Source organism: Staurois parvus, unplaced genomic scaffold (genome assembly GCF_062004578.1).
Source record: "Staurois parvus isolate SC_StPar_1 unplaced genomic scaffold, SC_StPar_1.0 ptg000145l, whole genome shotgun sequence".
Taxonomy (NCBI): Eukaryota; Metazoa; Chordata; class Amphibia; order Anura; family Ranidae; genus Staurois; species Staurois parvus.
Window position 1 is genome coordinate 9,096,166 of NW_028317941.1, and position 10,555 is coordinate 9,106,720.

A 10,555-nucleotide genomic window follows, 5' to 3' on the forward strand; every position below is an offset into this window, starting at 1 on the left:
ATTTTGCTGAGTTGTCAATTCATTTTTCAGCTTTAATATTTTTTCTTTTCTCACTTGTCCAAGCAAACAATTACATTTATCTTTATGTTGAGTTTCATAGTATCAATGCAACTTGTATTTCTTGAACACAGACACTAAATTCTGGCATATCAGATGAACAGTTCCTTCCTTGTACTGCATGCGAAAGTAATTGTAAGTCCACTGTTCTTTGAATATCTTGCACTCAGAGTCAATTTTTCTTTTTCTAGACATAATTGTTTCCTACGGATTCAAAATTTCTATTAGTAAAATACTAATAAATACAGTGCTACAAAAATAATATACCAGAAGTAATAACTTTGCCCATACAGAGACATCCAGAGAAATCCAATGATGGCAGTTTATTAAAAGCTAACAGATGACATACCCTATATTCCCCACTCCAGCCCCAGCCAGACAGCTACAAGAAAAGCCACACTCCACACACATTATATGCACTGCACTGTACACTGTAACGCACTGGACACCGCAATGCACTGTACTCTTTAACGCACTGGACACCAAAATGCACTGTACTCTTTAACTCACTGGACACCGCAATGCACTGTACACTGTAACGCACTGGACACCAAAATGCACTGTACTCTTTAACTCACTGGACACCGCAATGCACTGTACACTGTAATGCACTGGACACCAAAATGCACTGTACTCTTTAACTCACTGGGCACTGCAATGCACTGTACACTGTAACGCACTGGACACCAAAATGCACTGTTCTCTTTCACTCACTTGACACCAAAATGCACTGTACTGTAATGCACTGGACACCAAAATGTACTGTACTCTGTAATGCACTGGACACCACAATGCACTGTACTCTGTAACGCACTGGACACCACAATGCACTGTACTCTGTAACGCACTGGACACCACAATGCACTGTATTCTGAAATGCACTTGACACAAAAATGCACTGTACTCTTTAACGCACTGGACACCGCAATGCACTGTACTCTGTAATGCGCTGTACATTAACAGGTTCCCGCCCTGCCTATAGCCAGATGGCAGCCTGCAAAACCCCTCATCCCTCCGGGTGGACGCCATATGGCATCCTTTCGGGCATGCGCAGTTACCATGCCCACAGAGCCGCGCAGCAGCACGATCTGTCACCGGCTGTGTACCTCGTACACGGCCAGTGACAGATCTGAGTACCGGCCCCATTGCCGGTACCAGTTGACCTGCTCTGACCAATCACAGCAGGCCACATGACAGTTGTATACAATGGATGGCTTCATTCATGCCATCCATTGTATACAAGTGTGTCTAGCTGTGATTGGCCACAGCGATCACATGCACAAGCTGGACCAATCACAGCCCAGCTGTGTCATGTGATTAGTCATGGCCAAATCACAGCTAAGCACAAAAAAAAAACCCTGAATGAATCGATGTCATTCAGGTAAATATTTGCTTATAGCAAAGTAATTCTTTGCTATAAGCAAATTGTGTAAAAAAAAAAAAAAAATACTGATCACTTCCCCAAAGTAGTACAATGTTACTATGGTAACATTGTACTACTTTGGTCATAGTGAAATATGAAAAACAAATCTTAACAAAAAAAAAAAAATTAATAAAAAATTAAAAATAATAAAAAAATTAAAAATATATTAAAAATTATAAAAACAATTTTCATACTGTCACCAGTCAGTATCCCTGATCACTGCCATGCCAGTTATATGATGACGCTATACTGCACTGGTGACAGTATGTAAAAAAAAAATGTTTTCATTTTCCGAAAAATTATGACAAAAAAAATACAACTTCCAAAAACTTGCCATGCCTCTTATGTAGTACGTTGGACTGTCTACTTTGGGGTCATTTGGGGGATATCTATACTGTTCTGACATTCTTGGACCTCGAGAAATTAGATTGGCCGTCAATACTTCAGGATTAATCAATATTCAGATATATACCAGTTTGTGAACTCTATAACTTTCCTACACACTAAAAAATACATCCTAATTTGGGTTATTTTCACAAAGACATGTAGTAGAACACATCTTGGCCTAAATTTATGAAGAACAATTATTTATTTACAAACTTTTATAACGTGGTTTTTTTTTCAAAATTCTCGGTCTTTTTTTGTTTAGCAAAAAATAAAAACCCCAGTGTTGATTAAATACCACCAAAATAAATCTCTAGTTGTGTGAAGAAGATGATAAAATTTTAGTTTGGGTACAGTGTTGTATGATCGCGCAATTGTCATGCAGAGTGTGAGAGCGCTGAAACCTGAAAAATGGCCTGGGAGGGAAGGGGGTAAAAGTGCCCGGTATGGAAGCGGTTAACACACTGGACACTGCAATTCATTGTACCTGGTGCCTGGTGTGTTCTCCTCACCTGGGCCGGGTCTAGCCTGTCTGATATGGGGGTTTAGTAAAAAATTTCAGGGGGGCAGAGGATGCAAGGTTAGCAGGGCAGTGTTTAAGAGTCAGTAGAGCAGTGTACAGGGGGATGGCAGTTTGTAGGGCAGTGTACAGGGGATAACATGGCAGAGGACAGGGGTCAACAAGACAGAAGATAGGGGTCAGAAGTGCAGAGGAGAGCGGTTAGCAGGGCAGGATACAGGAGTCAGCATGGCAGAAGACAGCGGTCAGCAGAGCTGAGGACAGGGTCACTGTTGGCAAGACACTTAAGAGATCTCTTCCTCCCCACACAGCACATAGCTGAGATCAGTATCCCCTTACACAGTGTGTAGCTGGATACTGCAGCTGCCAATCCAATCAGGGAATTTCACTTGTCAGAACTGCAATTGCATCCAGCTACACATTGTGCAGATTGCTACTGTGGGGAATCTGATCTCAGCTATGTGCTATGTGTGGGGAGGAGATCTGTTGAGTGCCTTGTGTGCAGTGTGGGCAGTTCCGGGACAAGGTCGTCTAGCACTCAAGGTGAAGGTAACAAACCCTCTCCCCCAAATCCCCCCTCCTAGTACAAATTCTCCCCCAAATCACCCCTCCTGGTACAAATTATCTCCCCAATCCCCTCCAGTACAAATCCCCACTCCCAGCTTAAATCCTTTACCAAATTTCCCCTTCTAGTTCAAATTCCCCCCTCCCTCCCAGCACAAATTCTCTCCCCATATCACCCCTCCTAGTACAAATTTCCCCCACTCCTAGCACAAACCCTCTTCCCCAAATCCCTACTCCTAGTGTAAATCCTCTCCTCAAATCTCCCCCCAGTACAAATATTCCCTCTTAATCCCTCCCTCCTAGCACAAATCCTCTCCCCAGAACAAATCCTCCCCCCCAAATCTTCCCTTCTAATACAAAGCTCCCCCCAATCCCCCCTACTAGTACAAATTCCTCCCACCCCCCTTCTACTATAAATCCCCCACACAATTCCTCCTTCTAGCACAAATGCCTACACATTACCCTTCCCAGCCCAAATCACCCTAGTAGCACATATCACCCCCAGTTCCCCCCTCCTAGCACAAATCCACCCCCCTTCCAAATCCTCTTTCTAGCACAACCCCCCCCACCCCCCCCCTCCTAGCACAACCCCCCATTCCCCCTTCTAGCATAAATCTTTGCCATTCCTGCCTCCTAACACATCCCCCCAATTACCCTTCCCAGCACAAACAGCCCCATCCCTCCTCCACAAGCTCCTCCTCCCCCCCAATCTTACAGGAGCAACAGGAGTAGTGAGATGTGGACTCCCTGTGATCTCCCTCCTCCTGTCATAACACCGGTCCTCCATACAGCAGGTTACATAGGATCGCTATTACATCCAACAGTATACGACTTCATTACTCCCCCATCTCCTTCAAAGACTGCTCAACTCCTGGAAATGTGCATGGGGGCAGGTAATGAAGCTGTGTACCGTGGGATGTAAAAGCGATCCTATGTAACCTATGTAACCTGCAGTATTGAGGAGCGCTCTTTTGGCAGAAGGGGGAGATCACAGAGAGCCCTCATCTCCTCACTGCTCTCTCCTCTCTGCCACTCCTGTCTGGAGTGATATCTTTAGATAACTGTGGCCGGCTGTGAGTGAAGGGATGGGGGGGAGCACAGCGGGCACAGCACAATGTAAATGGGAGGAGGGGGGCACCAGGCCTGGGGAGGCAGAGCCCACCCCAGCACCCCCCTAGATCCGGTCTTGGTCCTTACCTGGCTGCCACTCGCTGAGTCCTCGTGTCCGAGGACCCAGCGGGCAGCTTAGCTATTTGTTGGCACGGTTCCGTTTTTTTTCCCGATTTTTTTTTTTTTTTTTTTTCTGCCAGCCCAGAAAACTAGGTAAATGTCTTTGGTGAGCTGTATGTGGCCTGCGGGCCGTAGTTTGAGGACCCCTGTCTTAAGGCGTCAGCATAGCAAGACATTTTGGACAATTTCATGCATCCAATTTTGTGGGAACAGTTTGGGGATGGCCCCTTCCTTTTCCAACATGACTGCACACCCGTGCACAAAGCAAGGTCCATAAAGACATGGATGAGCGAGTTTGGGGTGGAGGAACTTGACTGGCCTGCCCAGAGTCCTGATCTCAACCACGATAGAATACCTTTGGGATGAATTAGAGTGGAGACTGCAAGCCAGGCCTTCTCGTCTGACATCAGTGCCTGACCTCACCAATGCGCTTCTGGAAGAATGGTCAAACATTCCCACAGACACACTCTTAAACTTTCTGAACAGCCTTCCCAGAAGATTTAAAGCTTTTATAGCTGCAAAGGGTGGGCTAACTCAATATTTAACCCTATGGACTAAGACTGGGATGTAATTAAAGTTAATGCGTATGTAAAGGCAGGCGTCCCAATACTTTTGTAAGTTACAGTTTGTTCAGTTATTCTTTTTGTATCAGACTGTAATATGTATACACACAGTATTCAATGATGCTTAATAAACTGTTTTAAACCTGTTAAAACTTTAATGAAATCCTATTGGGTTAAAGCTTTAGAGGTGTGAATGCAGCCTCAAGCTCACCATACACACTGCAAACCTGACCATACAAACTGCATATCAAAAACAACTATCTGTTTAATTTATATTCAATCAGGCAGGTCATGTGCTACATACTGTAGTTGTTGGTGGTTCTAAAGCAGAGTGTATAGTCAGATTGTAAAGTTTGTAATGAGCTTTAGAGTTTACCAGGAGATCATGCTCAAGCGATCCACTTGTGCATTTTTTTTTTAATTATCTATATACCATAGATATTGTATAATGAAAATAAAGTATAATGCACAGAGAAAATAAGTGCAACATAAAAACATCATATGAGAACTTGCTTATAACAAGTATATACAGAACATGGGCAATACAAACGTAGAACTTACTAGCCTCCAAGGAATGGAACAATTTGAGAAGATTTACTAGGAAATATAGATGTATGAGCAAATCCCATGGACATTTCCCTTGCCCATAATGGAGGCTTAAGATTAACCATTTAACACTGATGGGTGCTTACAATGGTCAGCTATTATTTCCTTATATAAAATCTTTATCCCAAACAGAAAAAAATATTTCTGTATTTATCTAAAAAGAGTTACCTTGAGTTAAGTCGGCCATAGATGGAGCAATTTTGCAGGAAAGAAAATCACTTGATTGCCCCATCAACACATTCAGGGTTGATGGGGAAATCCCTTGGAGCCAGGGGTGGACTGGCAACTCATGGGGCCCCCGGGCAATAGGGGATCATGGGGCCCCTGTGTCCTTGCCAAAACTCAAAAAAGCCTATGAAAAAGGTACCAGGGGCATCTCATGGGGCCCCCTACTGACCCCGGGCCCTCTGGCAATGCCCGAGTTTGCAAATGGTCAGTCCGCCCCTGGGGCCCCACGATCCCCTATTGCCCGGGGGCCCCATGAGTTGTCAGTCCACCCCTGGTCCGCCCCTGCTTGGAGCCATTGTGTTCTTCCAGTGGGGGGGGGGAGCCTGCCTGGAAAACAGTGATTACTGCTAGTGGCTATACTATCCACTAGCAGTAATCACATGTAAAAATCGATCACTCACCTTGGGTACATTCAGCTTACCCATACATGATTTGAATCTCGGCTGGTCCCTGCTGAGCAGGCCAAGATTCAAACCATCTATTGCCATCTTTAGGCTATAATTTGTTAGTCACCTATGTAAAGTACAGCTAAGTCTACTAGTTCATCTAGCGCACCCATCTCCAGAGATTGACAGTGCTGCTGTCCATAAATAAAGGGGAGGAGTCAGGGCAGTGATTCTAGGACAGGAATTTTACTATTGGTGGAATCACCGGGTGAAAATAAGGAGGAAAAAGCCTAAAAAAAAAGAAAATGAATCCAGCCACCACATGGAAGGATTGGTAAACTGCAACGGATTACATTTTTGTTTGGGGTTTAGATACACTTTAATCTTATACAAATGGTCTTGCTTTCTTCACTAGCGTATTTCCTTGCTCCCTGTGGACCTTACATTTTCCTGTTCAGTAAAAGTGGTGACACCTATCAACCTGTCTAGTGTGTCTCCACTTTCTCCAGCATCAAGTATAACCTTATAACATCAGGGAAGCCTTACTCTAAATAGAAATATTGTTTGTTCCCTTTTGGCAAATTCACATAAAAAGTTGTATTATTATTTTTGAAAACCCATGCATGTTTTAATGATATTGATTTTTCAGGTACCCTTCTATGTATCTTTGTTCACACTTGGGAGCATATGGATACTCAGAAATATGGCTTGTTGGAAATCTCTTGCAGGATGTCTTTAGTCTATATATATATATATATATATATATATATAGACTCCAGTACACAAAGTTATTCTATGTTTTCATGCACATGAACCAATGAATGCCTTCCTTACTTAGTTATTTGATTTTCTGCATCTTTTTTAACTTTGAACAAGTTCCAACATGAATGAGTGAAATGAGGAGGAAAATATGTTTGTATAGATAATATAAAAGTGTATAGGAACTCAAGTCTCTGTTATCTCTCCCTATTCATTTGTAGGGATTGTAGTCTTAATAGCTTCTGGAACATACCATCTGGTGTGCTGGGAGTGCTTTTACGTGCTATCAACTGGGACTTAAAGTGGAACATTTCTGCATCTGAATACCACAAACCAAATATGCTATATAATTCATTTTTAATGTTGAAAGCAAACTACTCCATCCATCCATGCCTCCATGCTTTATTTTGCTGAGAAATCATTTTGAAAAACACCTTCTGGCATTTCTGGCAGTGGCCAGATTGAGTAAGGGCAAATGATCCAAGTAGCAGTTACATCCTGGAATCCGTCTGTCTTTAGCTCAAGCATTGGCTGAGCTGAGAACCCTCCCTCCCTCCTGAAAACTCCTGGGATGTATGACATCGTTTGCCTAGGCATGGAAACCAAGTAGTGAATAAAGGAATGCAAACAATGTACATAAACGGCCGGAAGGGAGCAGTGCCGAAGCGGGTTGCCGTTTATAAACGGACCCCGCATTCACTGCCTGTGCGCGCTCCCTGGGAGAGCACGGCACCGCAATCCGGTGCCTGCTGTGTCCTCCAGACACAGCGGAACACCGATCGCTGTACGGGACCTCTGTGTGATTAGCCAATCAGTGATCACATAAATAGTAGTAAGCAATATGTCACTTCCTGACATCATTGCTTACTACATGTGAAATCTGTGAATGATCACAGAGGTCACATGGTACAAGGCTACTCACAACAGCCTTGTACCATGTGACAAGCTTTGACCAACCACAGCTCTCACAGTATTTCTCAAAGAAATGATTGCTTTTACAGCCTTTATGGGTGTAAAAGCAATTAGTGTAAAAAAAAAAAAAATCTTCATCACCCCCCACAAGTAGTACAGTGTCACTATTGTTACACTGTACTGCTAGGGTGACAGTATGTAAAAAAAAAAAACATAAATAATATAAATAAAATAAAAATGTAAAAACAAATTTGTAAAAATTATAATTTTTGGTTATAAACTAATTTAGGTTATTTTTTTTTTTCTACTAAAAAGATAGCTGAATACATTTTGGCCAAGATTTATGAAGAAAGAATATTTCAAAATTTTATAAGAAAAACACTTTTTTTTTTCAAAATGTTTGGACTTTTTTATTTATATAGCAAAAAAAAAAAATCCCAGTGGTGAATAAATACCACCAAAATAAAGTTTTATCTGTCTCAAAAAATACTAAAAAATTCATATGGGTACAGTGTTGCATGACCGCGCAATTGTCATTCAACGTGTGATAGCACTGAAAGCTGAAAATTGGCCTGGACAGGAAGGGGGTGAAAGTGTCCGGACTTGAAGTGGTTAAAGGTGCATTTACACAGTCCAGTAAAGACAGCTTGTGCCGATGAAGTATAGAGGTTGTTGTTGTGGGTGGGCAACTTACAGTAGGTGCAGGCATTATAGTTTTTCATTTGTGTGCCTGGAACTGATTCTTTTTAAAGAGAGACCTGGAGGAAATAAATGGAGGGGCTGCTGGGAGTTCTTTCTGAAGAGATTGATGTTGTTACACTCACCTGTCTTTGTTTAGGTTTTTTTAGGTGGTTATCACAGCATCTTTATAGGTTAGGGGGTCTTTGGGTGTCTATGAAAAGGTGAAATAGTTACAAAGTGCCCATCTGGTAGTATGGGCTCCCCACAACATCAGTTGTTTAAGAGGGGGCTTGTTCCCTCTTAAATCAGAAGTAGTCAATTCTGGAGCTGTCCTAAAGCCAGCAGGGTACAGCTGGGAACAAAGGTGGATCTTAATAAAGCCTTTTTTGGCTAGCAGGCACCAAAGACCCATTCTTGTAACCAACAATTGGTATTTTTTTTTATGGTATGTTTTAGTTGTGGTTATTTTGAAACTGGAACTGGTAATTGTTTAGTGGATAAAGGACTGTTGTGGCCATTTAAACCAATGCCAAGTAGTAAGTGTGTGTTTTTTTAATTTCACTAAAAGGACACAATTTACAAATTCATCAGTCATACATTTATGGAACAGTATGCTTGGTATTAAACTGGTGGTTTTATATAATACAGGGCAGAAGAGGCTGGGCACTCTCATAAACTATATATTGGATTGCCATGGCTTGCAATTAAGATGATAAAATAAACAAATGGTCATGTAATTAGAGGATGTGCAGACTGGGCATTGTTATACACATTCCACTCTGTATAGTCATAGTCACCTATACTGCATGTTTAAAGTAGTGCACTGGAACATCTATTATTAAAAATAAAAGCAGTGTCACACTCGCAAAGTCTGCAACATTCCCAGACCTGTTTTCAGCACTCTCTGCATTTCATACAATTTTCCTATAAAACAATTTGTCACACAGTAAAAACAGTCTGACAATAACATGAACACAGGTAAAAGGAATGGTAGTACAGTGTAGGTGGCTACAGTGTAAAGCTCAAATTCCAGCCATGCCCCCTTCCTAAAGTCTTTTTACATACCATTTTTCAGGTGTATTTGGACCAGTTGCAAGGCATCATGGGTCCTCTTCTTCCTCTGCTTCCTTTAGTCTGAGAGGATCCTGAATGCTGCCGGAGGCGTAATAACATGGCGTCTCACACTGCTAAATGGTTAGCACTTCTGCCTGGCAGTACTAGGGTTGTTGGGTCAAATCCCAACCATGGCACCACCTGCCTGGAGTTTGCATGTTCTCCCTGTGCCTGCGTGGGTTTCCTCTGAGTATTCCGGTTTCCTTCCACAATCCAAAGACATGCTTGTAGGTTAATTGGAACCTGTCTAAATTGGCCCTAGTATGTGTATGAATGTAAGTTAGGGATCTTAGATTGTACGCCCCTTGAGGGTTAGGGACTGATGTGAATGTACAATATATATATATGTCAAGCGCTGTGTAAATTGACAGCACTATATAAGTACCTGTAATAAATAAAACTAATAAATAAATCTGACCAAGCGTATTTGGTTTTTGATGAGGAACCCTTGTTAAGTTTTCAATGTTATCTGGGGCCCATTTAAAGAGATTTCCCCTTCCTGTTCCATTGGTCTAACCAGAAAGGAATCGCATCAAAATCTAGAACTAGGCTAAAACCTTGTCATCTTTGTATTGCTGTTTTTGTCCCGGTTTTCCTCCACTTCCTGTCTGGTAAAACTGTTGTCATTGTGAGAGTGAGGGGAAACCTCATGGAGAGTGCTGGGTGGCAGTAGAGTTCTGAAAAGGAAGGTTTAATCCCTCCTCACGCTATCCAAAATGTAACAAGTTTTGATTGGGCTGACACTTTAACACCACTTGCCGACCGCAGATAGCCGAATGACGGCTTCACTGTGACCGGCCAGTTCTGGGAGGGCGTCATATGGGCGTGTGTCCTATGGACACAGCTGATCACGTGATGTGGTAAAAGGCCAATCACAGAGGCCTTTTACCACATGATCAGCCGTATCCAATGACACAGCAGATCACTGGTAAATGCAGTTGCCAGTTATTGGCTGCGCTGCGACAGCGTGAGGAAAGTACTGCCGATTACTGGCAATTGTCAGAGGAGGGATTGGCACCGATCATCAGGGCACTGATGATCAGTGCCCTGATGATCGGTGACCAGCAGATGATCGGTACCCACCAGTGCCACCCACCTGTGCCACCCATCTGTGCCCAGAAGTGCCACA